The 23,352-nt window shown below is 41.4% G+C and overlaps 1 protein-coding gene across 2 annotated transcripts in view; it reads right to left on the reverse strand.

Annotated features, from left to right (window-relative positions):
• The window catches only part of spop (speckle type BTB/POZ protein), a 130,066-nt gene that overhangs the window by 80,920 nt on the left and 25,794 nt on the right, over nt 1-23,352 (reverse strand). The window lies entirely within an intron of this gene.

The raw sequence follows: 23,352 nt of genomic DNA on the forward strand, positions 1-23,352 counted from the left end.
CCTAAACTGTACATTTACTGCAAGATTGACAACTTACTGCTCCGCTAGCCTGCTACTTGAACGCTGTCCCTTACTTGCATGCCAGCCATCGATTGTCTGTAACCTCTTATCCTTGATAGGTCACGGGGGTGGGGGGGCTGGAGCCTATCCCAGCGGGGACATGGTCCACCCTGGAAAGGTCACCAGTTCATCTCAGGGTTGACACATAGACAACATGCAATTTAGAGTTATCAATTAACCTATTACACTGCATGTCTTTGGACTGTGGGAGGAAGCTGGAGTTGCCAGAGAGAACCCACGTGGATACGAGGAGAACATGGAAACTGAACAGAAAAGCCCCAGCCACAAGCTCCCCTGCCCCCCAGCCAGCTGGGGGATTCAAACTCTGAATATCCTTGCTGTAAGGTGACAGCGCTAACCACTGCACCACCATAGCACTTGCATGCCGCACATACATTATGCACTGCTACGGAGCTAACTCTACTCTTATGACAGCATCCTTCAATAAAGTCCAATAAAACGTCATTATTTGGGCAGCTGCAGTAAACCACCATCCTGCAGGGATATGCTGCTTTTTCACCACGGTAAGAAAAAATCCATACCGTCATAGCTTTACTCTATACCTTTTATAAACATGCTTGTCAAATAGGTAACAGTGCAACTGTCAAACCTCAGCTCTCATTGCTACAACAACATTCATCATTTAATATCAATGCTCCACAGAGGCTAAAGGCTGTCTCAGCTAACGTAATACCGAGCCTGAAAAAGACAAAGAAGAGAGTATTTTTTCAGCACTTGGCCTCTGCCGTCATCCTTTCTTCTCTCTCCACATCTCTCCATCCTCTCTGATCTTCTTTAAATCTCTGCTTTGCTCTGGTGTTGCAGAGCTGACCAGCTGCCGTGTGACTCAGTGTCTCAGTGTAAAAAGGGTCCAATCCTAAATCTAAACACAAACAGAGGAGCGGCTCCTGCACAACGCTCGCCTACACATTTATACCATCTTTTCAAGTCATTTACTTTAACTAGAGTGAAAATGCTGAACACTTGGTCTGGAAAATCCTGCCACAGAGGTGAGTAAGTGTCTGATAAGGAAGTGCATGGTCTGGTGTACTTCATTACACACACAAATACGTGTACCGCAATGACTTTCAGTCTGGGTAAATCACATTACTCATGCAAATCAATCTATCTGCGTCTCCCAGTATTTAGCACACTCTGCTAGATACATCCCATATTATATATCCAATAAGACCGACGTGGACGATAGATAAAGGGCTCATTTGACGGACGCAATCCTGTAAAAATCCCGCACAGCTGCCGTACTTTACAGTGGAGAGATGTTTAGATAAAGCCATATGTGTACATCAGCATGCAAGCATCCAGACTGGAGCTTGAAGTCTGTGCTCCTGCCATTTGTGCTCACACACCACTCCAATGTGATCAATTAGCCCGCTATACTCACAGCACAGCAACACTTCTGTGACAAAAACATACCGGCACTTCTGCACAAGCCCTGACACACACAAACAGTAAAGAGAGCCAAATCCACTGTGAAAATTTTGGGACTTGAAATCCTAAAAATTATATACTCTGAAGCAGACATCAAACCACAGTGGGCCATGTAGCCAAGATAACAACAGAAAAGTGCTTTCTAAATGACAAAATGATACTGGCTGCAGTCCACGGCGCTCTCTCGCTCTGTGTCTTCCTCTCAAACACCCACTGAAAACACAGCTAAGTCCGCCTAACTATCCAAATGAAAATATTCTTTGACAATATGTCTTCCTTTCTCTGAACAAAAAGAGAACAATATTTGTGTGAGGGTGTTTGCGGTAAAGCTCCTTTCACCTTCATCCACGCGGCGGCCGGATGTGCTCTTACGTCGTGTTATTTTCTGCCCTGCAGAGGCTCTCCGCATGAAGTTTCATTCTCATGAAGCGAGCCGAGCTTAAAGCAAAAGGGAGGAGTGAATGGAGGGCGAGGGAGTTGTTTTGTTACCGCACTCAGTGCAATGATGCAATTTATAATTAAAATGCAAATAGAGCGACAGGGAGTCTCTCTTCACCTTGTTTTCACTTTACTCCAACGTTCTCAGGGGAGGCCCATCTCTGCCCGGGATCAATGTATCCAAGCCAGTAAATCAATTTTCATATGAAGCACCGAAATCAATTTGAGATTTAGGCTATACAAAATCTGTGCAAGTACAAGCGACTGCTTAAGTGAGAGAAAACTTGAGATGCACGGACAGCCTGTGGCTATAAAACATTTTTCTACTTTGCTATGATGATGTGTGAGGGATCTTTAAAAGCTCACATCCCTAAACTGAAGGCTAAAAGCAATTATTTCAGCAACAAGAAAACACAGGCCTGTCTGACACATCCGCCAGTGGCCTGTGTCTGTTTTGACTATAGCTTATCACAATAGGTGGCTCAAACATCCCCTAAGCTTCAATCTCAACAAACAACAAAGACAAACGCTGTGGAATGAATCATTTGGGGGAGTTTTATTTCAAAAGTGTGCCTGACAGAGGAAAACAGGGGGGAAGTGGAGAGGAGGCCTTTTTTAGTGGTTGTCCTTCAGCGTGACTTTGTCATGTAACACATTTCCAGCTCAATTATCTGCATCCAGTGGATTTCAAACACATTTAGCAAGGACCAGAGAGCTTGGTAATTAGCAGGAGCCCTGGCTCATAAGGGGGCCAAAAACAAAGCCTGTCTTTAGCTCTATCTTTATCCCCTCCGCTTGTCTAATCTCTTCTGATCCTTCTCTTTTCACAGAGGGTGTTGGACATCATGTATGCATTCAGTCACTACCTTTATATGCCAACAGGTTGTCAGCTTTTATAGACCAAAGCATGATGCAAAACAAGATATTTGATCTGTAAGAACAGGCTCAGGAAATGAGCGATCTGACTGTGTGATGATACTACATGCAACATTAATTGTTTCGTCCATAAGATGTCAGAAAGTGTGCAGTATGGAGGCATTTTATGTTTTTTTTCCTGTTGTTTTTTATGTTTGAAAACTGGTCACCATTCACTTCCTATTGTTTGGGAGATTCTGCAGCACTGTTCTCCTGTGAAACTCCAGCAGTGTTTTGCAGACTAACAAAATAAAAACAACCCTCAATCGTCATGAGGGTGAGGAAACAGTGACTGAATTTTCATTTTTGGGTGAACTATCCCTTTAATAGGGACAGGCAGGGTCCAGTTGGTCCGATGCTCGTGGTCGTACTAGTTGTATGTGGTTCCACTCCAACGGGAACTTGAGACAAAAGTAGCTCTGGGTCAGGCGCTTAGTTTCAGCAGTTTGAGACGGGGTGGAGGTTGAAGCTGTAAGTCTTCTATATGATTAATTAGAGGCTGCCAATGGAGTCAAATTTGGGAATGGACAAAAAAGACGCCACCATCCAGACTCAGATACCCGAGTATCATTCTTCTCTGAGCCTCCTGCTCACATTCAACACTCAAGAGGTAACCATCCTCACCTATGATGACATTTAGGGATGTGTGGAGATACAGAAAGGGAAACCAAGCTTCAACAGCCTCCTAATGCAGCACTGTCCAAACCTAATAAATCTTTGATGAGACCAACAACCTTTGCTATTCATAAGAGACATTGATAGACCTTTAAATTACTACAGTGCACTTTGAATCCAGCTTCTTATTTATCTGATTTCTTAAGAAATCAATGTTCAAAGTCATGCCATGACATGATTAGAAAGGTTAAGACGATGTCAGACTTTGGTCACCAGCCTCCTCCTCCTCATGTTGCTCTCCATTTTAATTACACTGTAAAATCTCGTCAGCTTGCTTTGGCACAGGAATGTTGAATGTTCAGGTAAAATTGCTTTTGGTTAATCCCCAGACGCCTATAACGGCTCATTTCAGCAAGGGACAATTTCATCTTCCCTTCACCCTCCCTTATTCACCGTGGTGCTTTGTCCAGAGTCACTCCCTATTTGCTACCAAGTGCGGTATACTTAAAGTAATTTTATTTGAGAGCTTGAATTCTATGTCTGACATTTATGTACAATAAAACCACAAAAATCCCTCAGCGGAACACAAAATGCAGAATTCAATGGTTTTGCAAAATAAGGATGCATCATTAGTGTCCAGAATGTCACAACAGAGAAAACTATTGGGTGTTTAATATGTTTAATATGTGTAGAATAGAGGCTGAGTAAATAAGGGAGCGATTTCAGATTTCAGAGTGAGGTTGTACTCCCTTTTTTCTTCATTTTCTCCACGCCATTTTCTCCTTTCTTTCCAACAATTCTAATGATGTATCGTGCCAGTATAGCAGAAGTCAATGAATTTGTGAGATGTCACATTAACCAGAGGTAGATAGTGTCATGAGGGTAAAAAAGAAGAGGAAAAAAAGAAAAGAGGAGTGGTGTGGGCCATCTTGGTGCAGATCTTCAGTAAAATTAGTATCCTGAAATACAGACGAGATGACTGACGGAGAAGAGTCTGTAGGTATCTGTTTAATGAGGCCATCAATGAACCAAATATCAATGAAAAACAAACATCTTGTACGTCCCCACTGTTGGTCTTTCCATTACCAGAAAGTACTTCAAACTACACACACAGACCTGAAGAGGAGCCAATTAAGATCAACTGTTCACTTAACTTGTCATACTGTCATATCACCGTGCTGAAATACGGGGATCAAGGCCAATCTAACGCCACAGGAGGGGTGGAAGAGAGGCGGGGGCAAAACTGGCATTTCTCCACACAGCCCAGCTTCACCTCAGGGGACGATATTCCTGCTTCTTACCACATGTCACATCTAATCTCACTCTCGCCGGAGAAGCTCACATTTGAGACCATTCAGCAGTAACCGCCGAGGCAGGGAGCCGCCGCCGCCACCGCCGCTGCTGCGCAGAGGTCATCGCAAGCATTGGTCCTGGGTCACCCTTTGTTGAGTCCCGAGAAAAATATGACAGAGGCGGTCGTTTTCAGCAGTGGCACCAAAACAACATTATGTTTACATTCAAGGTCCCGCAGCCCTCGAGCAGCTGCAGGAAGTGTGACTGTTGACCATCAGGAGCAAAGGAGAAAGTGAAGTGACGTAACTAGAGCATCAAAGGCTGAATGTAAGAGGTCAGGGTGGATGGAGGGATAGGTCAACAAAACACTGCAGAGCACTCTTTGTTTGCAACAGTCAAACCTGCTTTCCAAGACCACGATGTCTCCCTCACCTTAATTTAGTACCGGTTGTCTCATCTCAGGTCAAACATTGAATTTCATTTTTACTGATATATTAATAAGCTGTGCAGAGATATGCAGCACGGTTTCTGTGTTCAGGAATTTTTGGGCGGACCTGAAACATGACTGTGTTGCCTGTGTTCCTCCACAAACCAGCACACAAACGACACCCCCCTCCTCCCCGACGGTCAGTTACAAACACATCTCAGCGACTCTCTCAGTCCACATCAGCCCAGCAGTTCACGTCCACTCACTTCAGTTCCAACAACCCGACACAGAAGAAAAAAAAAAAGGTACCATCCTGTCGCCGTCCTCTGGCTCTGGAGGCTCAAACATGTCTGATCATGTCCAACAAAGCTGCTAGACATATACTTAGCGATTCCTTTTATAAATTCAATTTTGGCTGGTTGATTAATAACACATTTCGGTGGTGTGACAAACTCAAAACACTATTTTAAGTTCAGTATTTTCACTCTGCAGAGATGCCCTGGCCTACACATCATTTTCTACAGACATAAGAAAACATCTTTGTTTGGAACAGATAACTGCAAAAATCACACAATAATAACTCCATAATCTTCTGATGTGTGATTCCAGTGAATAACAGGTAGAAACATGTTGTCTTCACTTGGAGAATATTTTGACAGAGGAGGACAGAGGACTGATAGAGAGCTGAACATTGTGATGTCACAGTGAAGTTGACCTTTGACCTTTTGGATGTAAAGTATCAGCTATCCAATATGCACCTATACGATTTTTGTTTTTCACACAATGTAATGCAGATTGTTTTTATTTGTTGACATTATAAGCAGCATTTATGTATATTTGATTCTTTTGCTAAATTTAGGTTTAGGCTCTATTTGTGTTTTTTTTTTTTTTTTAAATTCATTAATTAAAAATATGGGTGAATGTTTCCTGTTTCAGTGCCCTGATAACATTCTGTACAATAAAGTTTATTGTTGAACTGTAAAATATCCTGCTTCCACTAAATATCATTATCAAAAAGTGTGTGATTATGTGTATATTGGGGATGTCCATGATTAATCATTATTGATCATCATCATCTTGAATATGGAAACTTTAAACTAGAAAAAAATAAAAGTCAGAAGAGAATTTTTTGAATAATATTGATTATTAATGATTTACAACATTACAATTGTCAGTTAAGGAGAAAGCACAAAATTTTATATTCTGTAAAAAGAATACAAGCCAACATATTGATATCCGATTTTTTTTGCTCCCAAATATCGGTACTGGCCACAGACATTCAGTCGGCCCCTACTGTCATCACCTCATCGTTTTATCCTATTAGATATCTGTATGTGTGTGAAATGTGATGATTGTTGGTGTATGAATTCCTCAGTTATGGTCAAAACATGTTTTGTGAGGACACAGTGACTTTGACCTTTGACCTCCAAATTTTAGTCAGCTTAATCCAAGTGGAATGACAGAAATCCCAACAAGACATTCCTGAGACATCACATTCACGAGAGGGGACGGATGAACAGCCCAAAAACATAATTCCTCCATCCACATCTGTTGCCAGCTCAGAGGCAAATAGTTGTGGAGAAAACACTCCTAAAATGAGCGCGGTGTCCATTAGAAGAAATATCACACATGCATGGACTTGAAAAGTCAAAACAAATTCTTAAACTGTTTGAAATGCTGCAAAATGCAAAATGCAGTGAGGTGTTTCCATCAGCTCCACTGAGGTGAATAAATTGGCTTCCTGAAAGTAGAGACTCGGAGCGTGCATAAACAACAAAGGTGTAAAAAGTCCTCAGAAACTCATAAATACAAGGCAAGATGTTATTCTCTTTTGCTGTCTGCTGATGTGAGGCAGTACTTCATAACATCCAAAGAGGGAAACAAAGACACGCACAAGTAATAATGTAATTCACCACCTAATGGTTACACAAACACTGCTATTTTATAATGCAGCTATCTCGTTACGTATCACATAGGCTAATTTGTCAACAAAAAAAGACTTTTTTCCATTCCTATTCGACTTCTCTCATCCGCAACATTCACATAAATTCACTGATACAGTGTGGGAACCCAGGCAGAGTCTCACAGAGACGGTTTGGAGACAGGTGCAGGCGGTGCTCTCTGTCTTATTGCTGTGCTGTTGCTCTTTTCACTGAAGGGAAGGGAGAGGAAAGGTAGCCGCACTAATAAGTTCACTTCTATCCATCGGTTGCACTCGGTACGACAAGGGTTACTCCTTTGTGTGCCCCGACGTCACTCTGCCTCCCAATTACCACATTTACACGCACATACACACACATACACACGCACATGTTCATTTATATTCAGGGAGAATTTTAAACGCTCTCCATTAAATTCATAAAAGATGGATCGTGTTTTAAAACCGTAAGTGATCTCCTCACCTTTTATACATTGTTATCTATACATTAAAGAGCACATACATTATACAGTGAGGGCTGAAAATGAGCCGTCTCACTGTCGAACCGGGGGCCTTGATAATAAAAAAGGGAAATGCCAGTAATCCTAAGTAGAGGAAAATATTGCTGGTCACATGAGGCATTTAAAAACTTTTAAAATAAAATCATCAGCAAAACTTGTCTCCCGCAACACCGGTTGAATTTCACTAATATTACCATCACAAATAAGTCAAATGAATGAACATGAGCCTGTACCAGCTCAAGGTTTTCCCACATTATTAGCTAATTATGCATAATGAAAAAGTAGAAGTATATCCCACTCGTGTGGCGTACAGCATGTTTCAGTAGCACTGCTATATATTTTTCATGTTACAGCGAGGGTTGAGGCAGTATGCAGTTTTTCTGAACACACTGACAAAGCAGCATATTCCAGCAAGGATGGTGGTTTACCATAATAATTACGTTTTGTTGGACTTTACTGAAGCAAACTGTCACAAGCGTAGCGAAGCTCCTAGCAGAGCAGAAACTTAAAGTCAGCAGTAAGCTGTCAGTGTGGCAGTAAATGTACAGTTCAGGTTACGGTGTGTCAGTTAACAAACGCTGCGGCTTCTTGAGACCAAGAAAAGTCTCGTCTGTTGTTTCCCAACTCTAAAAGTGACGTAGTTAGCCCTGAACTAAACTGAGCAGGACAGGCTAATGTTAAGCTAAAGATAACAGTAGTGCTGCATCTTCACAACATGAGCTTGGTTTCACAAGAAATGTATTTTCATTTGTAAAAAATGAGTCCTAACTTCTCAATTTCAACGTGATTATGTATTTTGAATATTCTGATATTTATTTAGAGTATTTTACACACCATATGAAATAAAATCCCTCCCTCTGCCATCTCTAACCACCCCTACAACCTGCAGCGAGGCGGTAGGGGACGCTGTGATGCATCATCTGACAAAAAAATCATCACTCAAAGAAGAAGGGAACCACTGGGATTGAGCAGCAGAAGAAGAAGATGGTGTTATCCAGCGCAGTATTATACGACGTTGGTGTTATCTAGCATGAAAACATCGGTGCTCAGCTGCAGATCTGCAGGTCAGAGAGCATCATGACTCGGCCACGGAGACGGGCTGCTCGCGCTGCGGCTCCTGGGAGTCACGCCGCTGCTGCTGGGGCGGAGCCAGTTATTTAACCATTTTTCACTTTTGAAAACCGTTGCTACTGTTGTTGTTGTTGTTGTTGTTAGCATGTTGTTAGCTGGCAATCGCAAGATGCCTTGAGTCTTGAGTCTGTTGTCCAATCAGAGGCTGTGTTCCTGACTTGTATGTGACAGTGCGGATCCTGTATTAATAAACAGATTCACCCGACATGAGATTGACCCTTCAAAAAAAAAATTTGCGGTGATGACCATAATGAGCTCAACCCCACAGCAGGCGTCACATGACCACCGTTATCATCACAGCCCTTCGTTAATGCTGTACGTAATTTTCTTCATAGGAGGTATATGACATTAAAAATGCAAAGTTTCAATATTTACATATAATTTTCAGGTGACATTTTCAATATTCACTCCCTGAAGAAGCGTAGTTGAGATAGTGGTGGGTGTTGAGTGCCTGCAGCCGTACGTCTCTGTTTAGCTGCTGGCACCTAAATGTCAGTGTCTATCCTTGCAGTACTGAAGTGAAAAACACTGCAAAGTTGCAGCCACAAGCTGATGCCAGACAACTGTGGCTGTGTCATATCATCTGTATTAATCAGCCAGTAGCCTGATTTGAGATGAGTTCATTACCTGCACATAGGGGCTCACAGAGGAGCCAGCGTGGAGGAATCAAACCTGAACTCCCGCGACACTATTAAGATAACACCTACAAAATAACTGCAGGTGTTAGCAGAGGTGACAGAACCCTGTATGTCATCCTCTAAATCCAAGCTTTCCTAATTCCTGCTAAGGTTACCTGTGTTCCCCTCAATATTCTTTGCAGCGCCGAGCCTTTTGGAGGGTCATCAGATGGTGCCTGGTGCTGTAGTCGGTTCTGAAAGCAGGAAATGCCAGCTAGATAAAGCTACCACAAACACACACACACACACACACACACAAACACACACAAACACACACACACACACACAGTGACATTTCAGATCTCCACAGTGAATCTGGGACCGTAACCAACAGTTCTGCTCCGAATCCAAGCCTCCCTAATTCATCTCCCCCTCTGTCGCTATCTCTGAGAGCACTCCTGCCACGGCCCAACTCTCAGCCCCGCACGCTCACAAATAAGAGTTCTACAAGGGTTCTCCCTGAAGGGCTGAGGTTCTACCCAGAATCATCTGTTTCTGAAGAACCGTTGTTTGAAGACAGGATTCGTCAAGGGTTCTTTGGATGAAAATGGTTCTTAATGGAACCCCTAGTCTTACAAAGAACCCTTTTTAGAGGAAAGAGGTCTTCAAGGATTGTTCAAGGGTTCTTTGTACCATAAAATTAAAAGGTTCTCTGTGGACGCCCCTGAGGGTGTTCAAGATAAAACCACTGGAATATAAAAAGGTTCTCTGTAGAACCCCAAAAAGAAGATTCTTGGTAGAATCCCCTAGGTAGGTTCTAGATAAAAGGCGATTTATGTTGGAGTCTATGTAGAACTGTCTTAAAGGGTTCCAAGAGGAACCTTAAAAAAAGTTGTACCAGGAACCAAAAAGGGTTCTTCTATGGGGACATGCTAAAGAACCTTTGGTGGCTCTAGTTAACACGTTTATTTAAGGGCGTAATACTCGTCCTCTTGTCCTGTTCTGCCTTTTGAAATGACTCGATTTAACTGTTCCACACGTTCGGTCTTTTATCAAAACATCAGGCAGCCTTCAGCGGAGACCCTCTCTGAGATTAACGTTCTCTAATGAAGTCGTTTGAGTCGGTAGGCACATTCCAACCTTTGAACAGCCAATCAAAAGCACCGCAGAGACGTTCTGCGCTCCAGACGCCAAGATGGAGACGGACAGAGAGACGGAGGAAGACAAACAAGACAAGTGAAAAAAAAACAAAAAAAAACAGAGGGGGACCAGACAGCATTTGTCTTAAACATTTTGAATACATGAATACATCAAAAATACATGAAGGTAATAGAAGAACGTAGTACAGGAGGAGTGGAACAGAGAACATGAGAGGGAAGAGGAACCTGCCTTTTTCTTACACTGACGTATCCAAACACAAACAGGCTTTGTCCACAGAATAATACAACCAATGAGAAAAAGAGTAAAAAAAAAGAAGACGCTGAAACGTTCTGACAGACAGAAACTGAGAAAGCAAAGCAAACAAGGGAGACAGATGTCAAAACAAATCAGTTTTCCAGTCGCTGTAAGTTTGGATAAGCGAGATGGACTCGTCTTGGAGAAGTAACTGAAGTAACAGAAAGAGGAGTTTTCTTCAAAGAGCTGCGAGCAAATATTTCTGTCGACTGCGAGACACCATCGTCTGAGTCCATTTTAGAATAATTTCCTGTTGTTGATATCCACTCCTCGAGAGCTGCGCTGTATGACAACTTAAAAGAATGTGGAGGCAGTTTTAGAAATTCTGGCGTGGTCATTTGTTGCTACTATTACAATGTCTACAGACACGGCGAGGAGAGGAGGAACAAACAAGAAAGAAAGAAAGGTTCAACTTTCACAGTCCAGCCTGATTGTCCTCATACAACACAGGACTCAACAATGAAATGCAGCTGTAGCTTCCTCCTTTAAAGAGTTACATATTTCCACTGACAAAATCCTACGATACAACTGTGTGTCCCTCCAAACCTGCCCCAAAAGATGTTGAGGGGGGCAAATTTTGCATGTAAGGTGTGTTTTTTTTTTTTTACTAGTTTACTTCATTTTTAATGTTAAATAAATGTTCATCAGTTTTACATCTTAGTTTAGAATCCTTTATTTTAAAATCCAGAGCTACTGTCACCCAGAACTACTGTTTTCACAACACCAAAATATCTCATCGAAGAAGAAGAAGAGGAAGGAGAAGAACCCTTAGAATATGAAAAGGTTCTCTTTACAAACCCCTGGGTGCGTTCCACATGAATGCCTCCACTCCTTAGAAGGTTCGAGATAAAACCACTGGAATCTAAAAAAGTTCTGGGTAGAACCCCCTGTTCAGGTTCTGCATAAAACCTTTGAAATATAAACAGGTTATAAGCAGAACTCCCTGAGCATGTTCTACGTAAAATCCTTAAAATATAGAAGGGTTGTCAGTAGAACCCCCTGTTTGGATTCTAGATAAAAGAAATGGTTCTCAGTGGGACCTCCTGCAAGGGTTCTTGTTAGCACCCTTAGAAGGTGGAAGAGTTCTGGATAGAGCCCCTTAGAAGAAGAAGAAGAAGAAGAAGAAGAAGAAGAAGAAGAAGAAGAAGAAGAAGAAGAAGAAGAGTTACGTTTGTATCGTGTCTAAAAAGAAGCACAAATCTCTGTTAGCACGTCGTGATGCCTTCAAATGCAGGAGACTGGTGCACAGTAATGAACCTCCAGAAAAGTCAGAATCACAGTACACTTCTGATGAGCCGTGTGACGTTAACATGCTAATAACATGCATAACTAGCTCAGTTAGGCACAATTAATCAAACATTTATTAGAATTGCAACATGGCTTTCTGCAATATTCAAATCACAGGAGGTGCAATATTTGTTAAAGGTAAAATGTGTCAAAAAACAAGTAAGTAATCTTATATTTACTAAAACTAAAACAATTCAAATGACTTAAATATGTCTAAAACCATATGGCACTGGGCGGGTTCGAAGGTCTGGACCAGGCGACAGCTAAATGGTATCAGGCAATGCAGTTAAAAAAAAAACAACCGGTATGAAAATTACAGCTTCTCCATGGCACCAGTTCTATGTGTTGATGATTTATTTGTTAATTATTCCAGTGTTATTAATTCACCCGACGTTGTGAAAGTCAGCATCTCACAGAAAAACCTGTCAGGGGCGCACCTGCTGCAGAAGAAGAACACAATGTTATGACAAACTAAATCTTCTACATTTGTGTTCAAGCAATTTGTGCTCATCTGCTTTAAGTGAACTCAAGACAGTGAAACAATGTGGAGATTAGTAATTAATCAGATAATAAAACAGCAAGCACTAAAGTCCTAAATGAACTGCTGGAGTCTAAATATATGATGGCTTTTCAATGAAATAAAAAAATATTATGCGTCCCCTATAGTAGGTAATACGTAAACTTTAACTGATGAAGAGTTTGTCTGTTTAAACTTGATCAGCAGAAAAGCTCAAAATCAGACAATTCACACTGAGCAAAATAATTTGCATCCAAGTATGCCAAGTATGCGGTGACGGTCCATCTCGTGTCCTCGAGTGACCACAATTTACTGCACGACTGACAGCTAGCAGGAACCGTCTGCATCTCCATGAGAAAAACAGGAAAAACACAAAGGCAGACTGCAACAAAACAAGGCAGAAAAATAAAGGCAAGAAGCAAACCAGAAAGAACGAAAAAGCAAACAAAGAAGCAAGAAAGACACGAAATGACGATACAGTAGAAAGAAAGCCAGACTTAGTCAAGAGTCAAGACATGTGTGGCCCATCAGAAGGAACCCTACCGGAGGAAAAATATAAATAAAACACAATCATTAACCAGCTCTGCCACACTTAACAAGGAGCTCGGAGAGACGAGGGAGGAGGAATGAGTGGAGGGAGCCGCAGGGTTGCCGCGGCAACTGAAATTAGAACCTGGGATAACAAGAGAAATGAGAATGTGTGGGATGACCCAGGTGAGACAGACAGAGAGAGGAAGAGAGAGAGACGGAGAAAAGAGAAGAAGATTCATAGCTGCCTTTATTCCTGTGAGCGCCGCTTATACAACTGTGATAAATAAAACGCCCCGATGTGTTTTCTTTTAAAGTCTTCAAGAGATGACAGCAGCTCATTCAGCGCAACACATGAAGAAATCATAAATGTGCTCTCCTGCGGTGTGACATCATCTAAATAAAATAACACACACACTTGCGTATTGCAGCAGGGTTATTATCCCCACATGGGTGCACAATCAACGGATCTGGAGCTTGTCTGCAGCTTATCTCAAACAGAACTGGACAGATCAGACAGAGTTTTTGTGTATTTTTATGACCGTATGCTGAAGGACCTCCTGTGGCCACAGGAATTTAGTTTTCAGGTCATCCCATCTGTGTGAACATCATATTTCTAAAATGTCTCGAGGGAATTTCTTCAAACTTTGCACAAATGACCACTTGGACTCGAGGATGACCTGATTAGATTCTGGTGGTCAAAGGTCAAAGGTCACTGTGACCTCTTGTCCGACACGTTCATGTGTTCTTGACGACATCTCTGGTCTGAGCCTGTGTCTAAGTGGACACTTGTACCAAGTTTGAAAAACTATTTTGGTGGTCAAAGGTCAAAGATCAAGGTCACAGCAGCCTCACTTTGGCCATAATTCAAGATTCCAGAGGTGGTGTGAGCCAATCAGCATCCTCAGAGGGACTACTGCCAGCTGTGGGCGTGGTGTTTTAGGTGCGCCGACAGTGAGAAGTATAAGACTTGTCTCAAACAAACAGTGGCGGCTCCTGATAGAGGAGAAGAATGGATTTTTCACAGACAACATTACACACAAATGTCTAATAAAGTAAAACGATGAGGTGATGACATTTTATATCCAAAAGGTCAAAGGTCAACTTCTCTGTGACATCATAATGTTCAGGTCAGCCTGTTTCTCACTGGAATTGCTGTTTGCATCTGGCAGTTGCGGTGGATTTGCAGTAGGTGCTTCACCTTCTGTTGCCTGACACGGATGTGGGACTCTACTGAGTGCACTCTTGTAGCTGGAGCTGTCTGAAAACTACAGCCAAAATGAGATATTTACAGATTCAGTCTGTGTTCAAAATGATTCAACTTCCAGTTTCAGTAATTAATTAAGTCAATTTTATTTGTATAGTCCCTAATCACAGTGAGTCTCAGAGGGTTTCTCAGCGCCCACACTCTAAATATAAATTAAAACGATGCCTCCCAACCTCAGACCCTCACTGAAAATGAAGAAAAACTCCATCAAAAACTTTATTTTTTTTTTTACATTAAATCACAGCCACTTATCAGTAAACAGCATGTAGAGACAATAATTTTTACAACACTGTGATAAATTTGAAAGTACCCATCTCACCACAGCTGACATAAATGAAATTAGCTGTGAGCAGTTATCAAGCACCTTTCTCTGTAGGCTTGGTGGTTGCCAAGAGACAGATAATGCCAACTGGAGGCTGGCAGTTTGTAAGGTCTGAACGTTAAGACCTAAAATGTCAATATTGGTCCCACAGGAAGGAATAATTAAGGCATAAAGATTTAAAAGGTTTGTCGCATATGGCTGGCCAGCTGTCACATCTGTCCGTTCATATTCATACCGGTAACAACGAGGCCTGCGCCGAGGCGGCAGCACGGTGTGTAATGGCTGAGCATTAAATGTCAGCTGACTGAGCTACAACTAAAGGCTCGCGCGAGAAAGCACAGCGAATGAGGACAAGCCTGGCATTTAAAACAATACACAAGCTCCCCTTCTCGTTCCAGACGTTCACTCCCGAGTGGGTTGTCTCAAAAAGATCTATTCCCTGTGGTTCTACTTCACACGTCCCTCGTGTTCGGTGTTATGGAAGGCAGCAGGGCGGAACCAACAGAGGAGCACATTACTTAAGAAGAAAGTATTAAACTCTGCAGAATTGCTGCAGGATGCCTGATAGACAACTTTTACCTTTCAGAGCAACGGGGTGTTACAGTGACAATCCTTCAACTGGGGGACTGGAAAGTCACTGGAAACCACAAGAGTCAGGACCCAGAAGTGAAAATGTTGTTTATATTCTGAATCGGAATTAGATTATTATCCATAATGTCGTTACCATCAAAGGTAGACTGACCACGTGCGATGACATCATGAAACGATGATTTATGATCCTGTAGAAGCCACAAATCTGTATAAGAGCAACATCGCTTTAAAAAAAACACATTTTGTGCATGATGTCATGGAGAAGTACTACACTACCCACAATCCTCAGGTGTAACAGTAACATCTCTGACTGGTGGAGCTCACTGTTGCCATGGAAATGTTAGCAGGCTAGCTGGTTAGGTAGCTAACATTAGCTAACATGAATGGCGGGCCTGGGTGATACAACTGTAGGTTTGACTGTTAGTGTTTTCACAAAATATTAAGATTCAGGTTGCAAATTTTGAGCATTTTCCTCAAAACTCAATTAATCATTAATAATTAATAAGAAACACAACACACATTTTTCTAATTTTCATAATTTTCTCTTTTTTCCCTCATTATAATATATCCCTTATAACTATAAGTTTCCTTATGCCTCTGCCAACACGATGTCAAATTAGATGCAATTTCTAGACTATTAATTAATTATTGATGGTTAAAATGAATTAACACAATGAGATTTTGCTAAACTTTTTTATGGCCACGATTCATCTTGTAATATAAAACGAACAAACAAACAAACAAACGGATGGAGGCAGTGGTATTCCAGCAGTTTTAATGTTCTGCGAGGTACAATTACCGTTTCTGTTGCAGAAGTCTGGTGGATTTGAAGAGAGCGCGGACGCCATCGTCAAGTCGAAGTTGGAAAAGAGCTGAAATATGTTTTTCTGCCACTCAAGGCCATGAGAGAGAGAAGACGGTTTTCAAATAGATCTGAACGTTTATTTGGGTGGAGCTTAATGAGACACTCAATTAGGGCTGCAACTAATAATTATTTTCATAGTCGATTAATTATTTTCTAAATTAATCAATTAATAGTTGTTTTAAACTGTCAGAAAATTGTGAAAAATGTTGATCAGTGTTTCTCAGAGTCCAAGATGACGTCCTCAAATGTCTTGTTTTGTCCACAACTCAAAGATATTCAGTTTACTGTCAGAGAGGAGGAAAGAAAAAAAACAGAAGATATTCACATTTAAGAATCTGAAATCAGAGAATTTTGACTTTTTTCTTTTACTAAAACTGATTAATAGATTATCAAAATAGTTGGCAATTAATTTAATAATTGATTAAGACACTCAATTTCACCATCATGTATGTGTTTTTAAGACAAATTCCCTGAGACTTTGAGGCACAAACTGTCAGCAAACGTCCACCCTGCTGATGTGTCAGTGACACTTCAGGAAAACTGTGAACAGCAGTTCTTGTTTGTTCCAGTTCCTTCAACCACCTACACAGAATGAGAGCACTGTTTCACTGTTACTTCCTGTTAGCCTATACCTCGCACCATCACAGGCTGATGACGAGTGCCCCCAACTCAGAGACGTTTGGTCTCAGGCGCCCCAGAACCCCCATTTATTTGGAACAAATAAAAAATTATGTAAATGCAAATATTAAGGTAATAGAATTACATAAATAGTCATACATGTATGATATTTGGCTGACAGTACCCTGAAACAAAGAGGATCACAGCAAAATAAGATTCAACAAGACAGACAAGAAAAAAATACTGTCTTCATGACGAATTCTCATCAAAAATGATTTGTTTTGCAGCGCTCACTCAAGAACAGAAAACTTCCCAACTTATAATTACAAGTTATAATTAGTTATAAGCTTCAATTTCAGTCCAGGATGACCTTTCTATTTTCAAAATTACACTCGCCGTGGCTGGAAAATTTTCACTACACCTCAAATCAGAGAAAACTGAGTTTTCAGTCACTCACCTCCCAGAGAGTACACATATTTCTTAAAACTCTTCTGAATATCATACATAGATGTATGTCGTATATTCATAGACAGATTGTTCAAACCAACACACTCAATAAGTGTTCAGTTAAGGGCTGGACAAGTCTTGTATTTTTCCTGGTTTTAAAAGCTGCATTCAGTAAAGTGATATGAATTTATTACTCGCCTACTCGCTTTACTCACTTCATCATCCCCACATTACTGTTGCAATATCACGTATTTGGATATAAAAAAATATTGTGACATTTACTCATCAACTGACTCCTGCTTGGTTTCTTTTAAAGAGGACCACAATCTTCTCCTAACCTTAACCACACTGCTTTATTTGCATTAACTGGCTCAGACTGTAAATGCACAGCTGCAGAATTGTAAGCCTTAACATAATTTGTTTCTGGACACTTGGGAGGGTACAGACAAACAAAGCATTTTGTTCTTTAGGTATGAGAACTTGCTGGTCGTGCATCTCGCCATGTGTTCTGACAAGAAAAAGAAAGCCAAAGAACAAAAGAGAACTTCTCTGCAGGGATAATGAAGGTATCACTTTTTATGGCCTTTGCAAACCAAAGTCAGTTTGTTTTGGTCCAAAATCAGGGAACAATCAGTTGCTCTGTTTGCATTCGTGCATTGGTTGCTTTTATGATAACCACACACCATTTTCAATTCAGCCGTAATCTATCAACAAAAGCCATGCGGGAGGCAAATTAGTCAAAACAAATCCAATTGCAGTCCGTGTCACTTCAGCTCAGCTTTGTGGACTTTGCAGTCTTTGCTCTTTGTTTGAAATGAGCTTTAACACTTCTCGTCTGCTCTTTTGCAGAGTTTAGAGATGTATTGAAAAAGCATTTCACTGCATCTCAAGTGCGAGTTTGCCCTTGGTTCATTTTGTTTTGCTTGGCTTTTCAAGAATGAGAAAGTACTGGCTATCAGATGACAACATCAGTCTCCTTATAGCCGTAAAACTGCATTTCAGGGTCAGTTCTTGTAGATGAAGGTCTGACTCCTAACAAACTGCCTCGCTGTTCACTTCAAGTCCACATTTTCAGATGCCTCAGTGCGGCTGTTATTTGAGTATAAAAGTCATCCGTCTCACCTGTCTAAATAAAACAAACTGAAAGCTCCAGGGTTCAAATGCACTTCTTCAAAACTGACTGGTGTAAATGCACCCCGGCTCAGACTACAACTTGGACAGATGTAGGGAGGTGGGTTTGGAGGGTGTAGACTGAAAAACACTTCAAGACTCCCAGGTTTTTCTTTTAAAACACTGGCACCGCTTCAAGAGTATCACATGACCATTCACATGCCGGTGCAAACAGGAAGCAATAAGATAACACGACAAAAATAAGGAGATGGGTAGAGGGGACTGCTCTTTATATTGTAATGGGTATGATTCAAACCCAAGTGCAGCACGCAGTACAATGAGGACAGTTTGACCTTTAGTTTCACCACCAGCAGTACAGTTCATAAACCGAGTCTCTGACTTGCTGTGGCGGGGATCTGACCCGTGGGCTCAGGACGAGTGAGCCAAACCGGGGAGCAGGTGATTTCGAGAGCTCGGTAGGTAAACCAGCAGGGAGCAGACGGAGTCGGAGCCAGGTGAAGACAGCGGAGGCACAAGGGGTGAGGTATGTAGATTTTCTCCCCAGAGGAACACTTCGTAACGTTGTGAACTGGAAACGTTCCTCAGCCACGGGAACAGACAGAAACCAGAGACGCTGCGGCAGAACTCATGGTCGGGGACGGAAGGCTGAGGTGACTTCCAGGATTCAGATGAGACAAGAGAGTCCGGGGCAAGCAGGGTTGGCAACGGGGAATCTGTCATGAGGATGCTAGTGAGTCTTGCATGGAGATGTCAATAGCATTGTCTTTTTTGTCTCTTTCCTATAATTGTAGTTTCATTGTCCGTTTGTGTCTAAAGACAGCTGCTGACCACACTAACAGCAGGCTAACCATAGCTAGCTGCAGATAGTCTTTTGCAGATAGTCCAGATGCATTAGCAGTCTTCCCTCATCACTCAGGTAATACAACAAGCATGCTAGCTTTGTCAGTAGCCATTAGCTGCACCAATATCCATGTTACGGTGTCCACACAACGACTGTCAGCGGCTTAAAAAACCACCAGAATCAGACCCATTAAGTCCAAGAGTCATGCCAAACTGTAGATCGGTTGTGGTTCACCTTCACCACAGAATGGATGAATGTCACGTCTCTTAGTGAAACACCAGCAAAAGTAACGTCAGCCATTGCTCTTTGGCTGTCAGTACGGGGTAATCAAGGCCAAGAATAAAAGGCAGATACAGATCAGTTGCAAACTACTAAGACTTCCTTTGCACAAACTACATTCTCAATCAAAGGCACGACCCTCTGGAACTCTACCAGCCAGTTTATAGCAGATTCAGGACTTTTTAATACATTTTCTACAAAAGTAAAATCCTGGTTACATCCAGAGACGTGCATTTTTAAAAGAGCATTAAGACTAAAAGACTAAAGACTAAAACGCAACCCAGGAGTTTTCAAACTGAAACGGGACTGGCAGAGTTTCCAAGTCTCTCTGTTTTAAGTGTCATAAAAAACGCTGCAGTAATGTGGACACTTGGTGCAAATGTAGCAAAAATGTATGCTTTTTAAAACAAAAACATGGTGTGGGTGTATATTGAGCGTCTCCCAGGGATCCCTGCCACGTCCCGAGGATTTAAATGTGTCGGCTTGTGTGTGGCAGGCAGCTGGCGGTGGTGACTGACAGGTCAGGTGAGCGCCGTGGCCTGCTCAGGCGTGCAGATCCAGCTCCTCTGACTGATCTGAAGTGGCTTCAATTAACTGGAGCAGCCAAGTGTGAGGGAGGGGACTGGGGGGGACGGGCCCCAGACAAGCCTCCTGACAGATTTGGGGAGGGGGAGGCATAAGATGAGTGGGGCCCTCTGACAGGTCCTCGAATGCCCCACCAACTCCAACCTTTCTCCATCTCCTCTTAGCTAATTACTAAGTATCCATATGGAGACACTTGTCACTGTGATCACAGCAAATTGGCTGTAACTGCAGGGTCAGCAAGGACTGTCTTTCACTGGCATATACAGACATACACTCAGCATCTAGTGTTGCTCTAAAACAGAACAATAGTTCTCATCATTTTCAGCACTGAAGCTAGTTTGAGTTTCCTGAGAGAACAGAAATTAAGTCAGAGCCAGGAAATCCAATATCGCAGGCAGTGCCTGCCTCACGTACATCTGCAAAACCATATTCATGTTGATTCTGCATGATGCTCTGTCTGTATGGTAATATAGAAAGGAGGTGATTAAAATATCCCAGCATTTCTCAACAAATCCTACACACAGATTTAATTTTCATGGATATATGCAGCAACGCTGATGTTAGAAGGCACTGCCAAGTGAAATGCTAGTTTCACTTTGAATATATGAAGGTAAATCACAGTCCAAACATGTGGGAACATGGAGAATAAATCTGAACTGTGTCCTGGAATTTCTCTGCATTTGCTCTTCCATTTACCTTTTGAACCAAAAGAGATTCTTCACTTTTTTAAACATTTTATGAGACAATGAAACAGCAGACAAACCTGCAGAAACCAGCAGGCCAGTATGTCACATCAATAATGCACTATCATTTACTATTTTCTCCTCTCAGCGCACACAGAAATGTGTCTCATGGCCTCTAATGGATTAGCGTGTGCTATTTTACACTGTCTTTTCATCTAGCTTTTGCTCCCGCTTTCTTGCTGTCTTGCTGTTCTCGCTAGTTTTACATTACCTAATTAACATGGAAAAGTTTTCAGGGGAGGCGTGAAACACAGGCCCACACTATTTCCCCTAAAGGATATATTTTATTGTTCTGTTTTTTCTTTGGCCTCTCATGTTAGCACATCTTCAATGCCTCCGCCCTCATTTCCCCTTCTAAAACCTGATCTCCTTCCTCTTTTCACAGTCTTAAGTCTTTTATTAGAACCGGGTGCAATCTCCACTTTTAAATGACAGCTGAATACTACCAGAAACTTCTAACCCAACTGACATTTATATAATCAAGTGTCTGCTGTGTCCTCTGTTCTCTTGCTACTTGGTATTCCTCCACTGGTAGCCGTTAGATCTTCTGTCACCTTCATTCTTTTTGAAGGTTTGTGTTTTCTATTCAAACAATCTTCCTTATTTCACATTCTGGACCATCAATTTCCTCTTACCCGCTATTTGGTTCAACGCTAGCCATCTGAGAATAGTTGTATGCATCTCAAGAAGCAAAACAAAATGCAGTTTCTTTTTCGAGAGAAACTGCTGGACTACAACTTGCCAACTTCTTATTTTTCTTGACATGTCTGCACCTGCAAAACTACAAAGCAGACCATGGCCGTTTTCACATATGAACTCTCAACAATGTCCTGAGAATCAGGTCGGGTCGCCGTCCGAATTTGTGCTCACACATGAAGCACGCAACAAGAGATCAGATGTGATCTGTCACAATGGAGATAGCGTATGGTTTAAACAGGGTGGTGCCTGCTGAGCGTGCAGGAAGAGGAGGACTCATCTGTAATTGCTATCAAACCAAACCAAATCTCAAAATCTGTGATTAACGAGAACAATGACAGCATGACCGGATTCCAAAGGCTTTTTGTAGGGATTATTGCAACATAAAATGCCTGATTTCACAGTAGCTTTTCTAAAAAAAAAAAACCGTGATGCATGTTTTTTTGCAATGCAGCAAGTCAAAAAATAAAAAAAAAAATGTGATTTTTCTTTTTTTGTGTGTATTATTCATTAAAAATCAAAAGCAACTTGTTCCAGGGAGAATAAAACCACACTGTGTTCTGAGTTTTCCAAGTAACCTCACCAAAAAGGCTCAAGATGACAAAAATTCTAACAAATTATGTTTTATTTGTCAGTGGAGAAGTGCCCTGCAGGGTTTTCCACAAAGAAGCAAACATCTTGTTGGAGCTCAAACTCAGTCAAAACAGCAAGCATGAAATCGTAAATATAAAAGTACACAAAGCACCGATAAATGTCAGTAACAATGACAACGCTGTGTTCTTTTCAGCGACAAAAATCCAATAAAAATAATTAATAATAAAGCGCAGATTCGGTTCATTGAGACGTACATGTGTGATGTTTGGTGGAGCTTTGATGGTTGAATTCACAGGGACTGGGTGAATTTGCGTTAATTGTTGTAATCGAAAAATCGCAACTTCCTGGAGGGGCTGATTAATTGATTTGCAGATTGTCTCTATCAAAAAAAAGATCAATAAAAGAGTGTAAAGCGACACACGGACAAGCAGATACGAGTGTGAAGCAGCTACACACTGATCAACATGATCAACACTCACTCATCCATGTAGAATTCAACACAACATGTAGACCTGTTTGTTATGAACTGGTCTGCATGTCTGGGACAGACATGGCATCAGGGAGACCACAAGATTTATGAAATACACCACTTCAGTCACTCCAAAGCACTGGGTCATGACCCTCAGGTGGGTCACAGGAGATTTTATCTGGGCCACCGCTGCGTCGACCCATTAAAGAGCAGTGAGCCTGAAGATGGAGATACAAGTTGGAGCCTCAGTCAGACCCAGACTCAGATGAGGAAAAATCAGCGACTAGCAGACGCATCAGAATGATGATGAAGTGATTCTTATTTATGTTGTTTGTTAGTCTGTAACTAGCAGACTGAGCTGATGATAACTCCAGTGGTGAAAGTAACTAATTACAACTAATCAAATTACTGCAATTGACTCATTTTTGGGGGGAGGTAAGTGTACTTTCATGAGTATTTTTTCCAAGTCTGCAATTAAATATCCATTGCAATATTTAATCCACTTAGATCCTTTAAAAATCAAAACATATCATCTATATTTTTGTAGCCATTAAGGTTATCCAACTGCAATGAAAAATTTGGAGAAACATAAATCTCTTTTGATTGCATGAATATCATTAATAATGCATTAAACATCAACTGTAGTTTTTCAGACTGACACTTTGTACTGTTATATGTACTATGTGTATTTTTTAATACCAGTAGTATTGTTTCAGTAATATAACAGATCTTG

The sequence above is a fragment of the Lutjanus erythropterus genome, chromosome 19 (assembly GCF_056507025.1).
Source record: "Lutjanus erythropterus isolate fLutEry1 chromosome 19, fLutEry1.hap2, whole genome shotgun sequence".
Lineage (NCBI taxonomy): Eukaryota > Metazoa > Chordata > Actinopteri > Lutjaniformes > Lutjanidae > Lutjanus > Lutjanus erythropterus.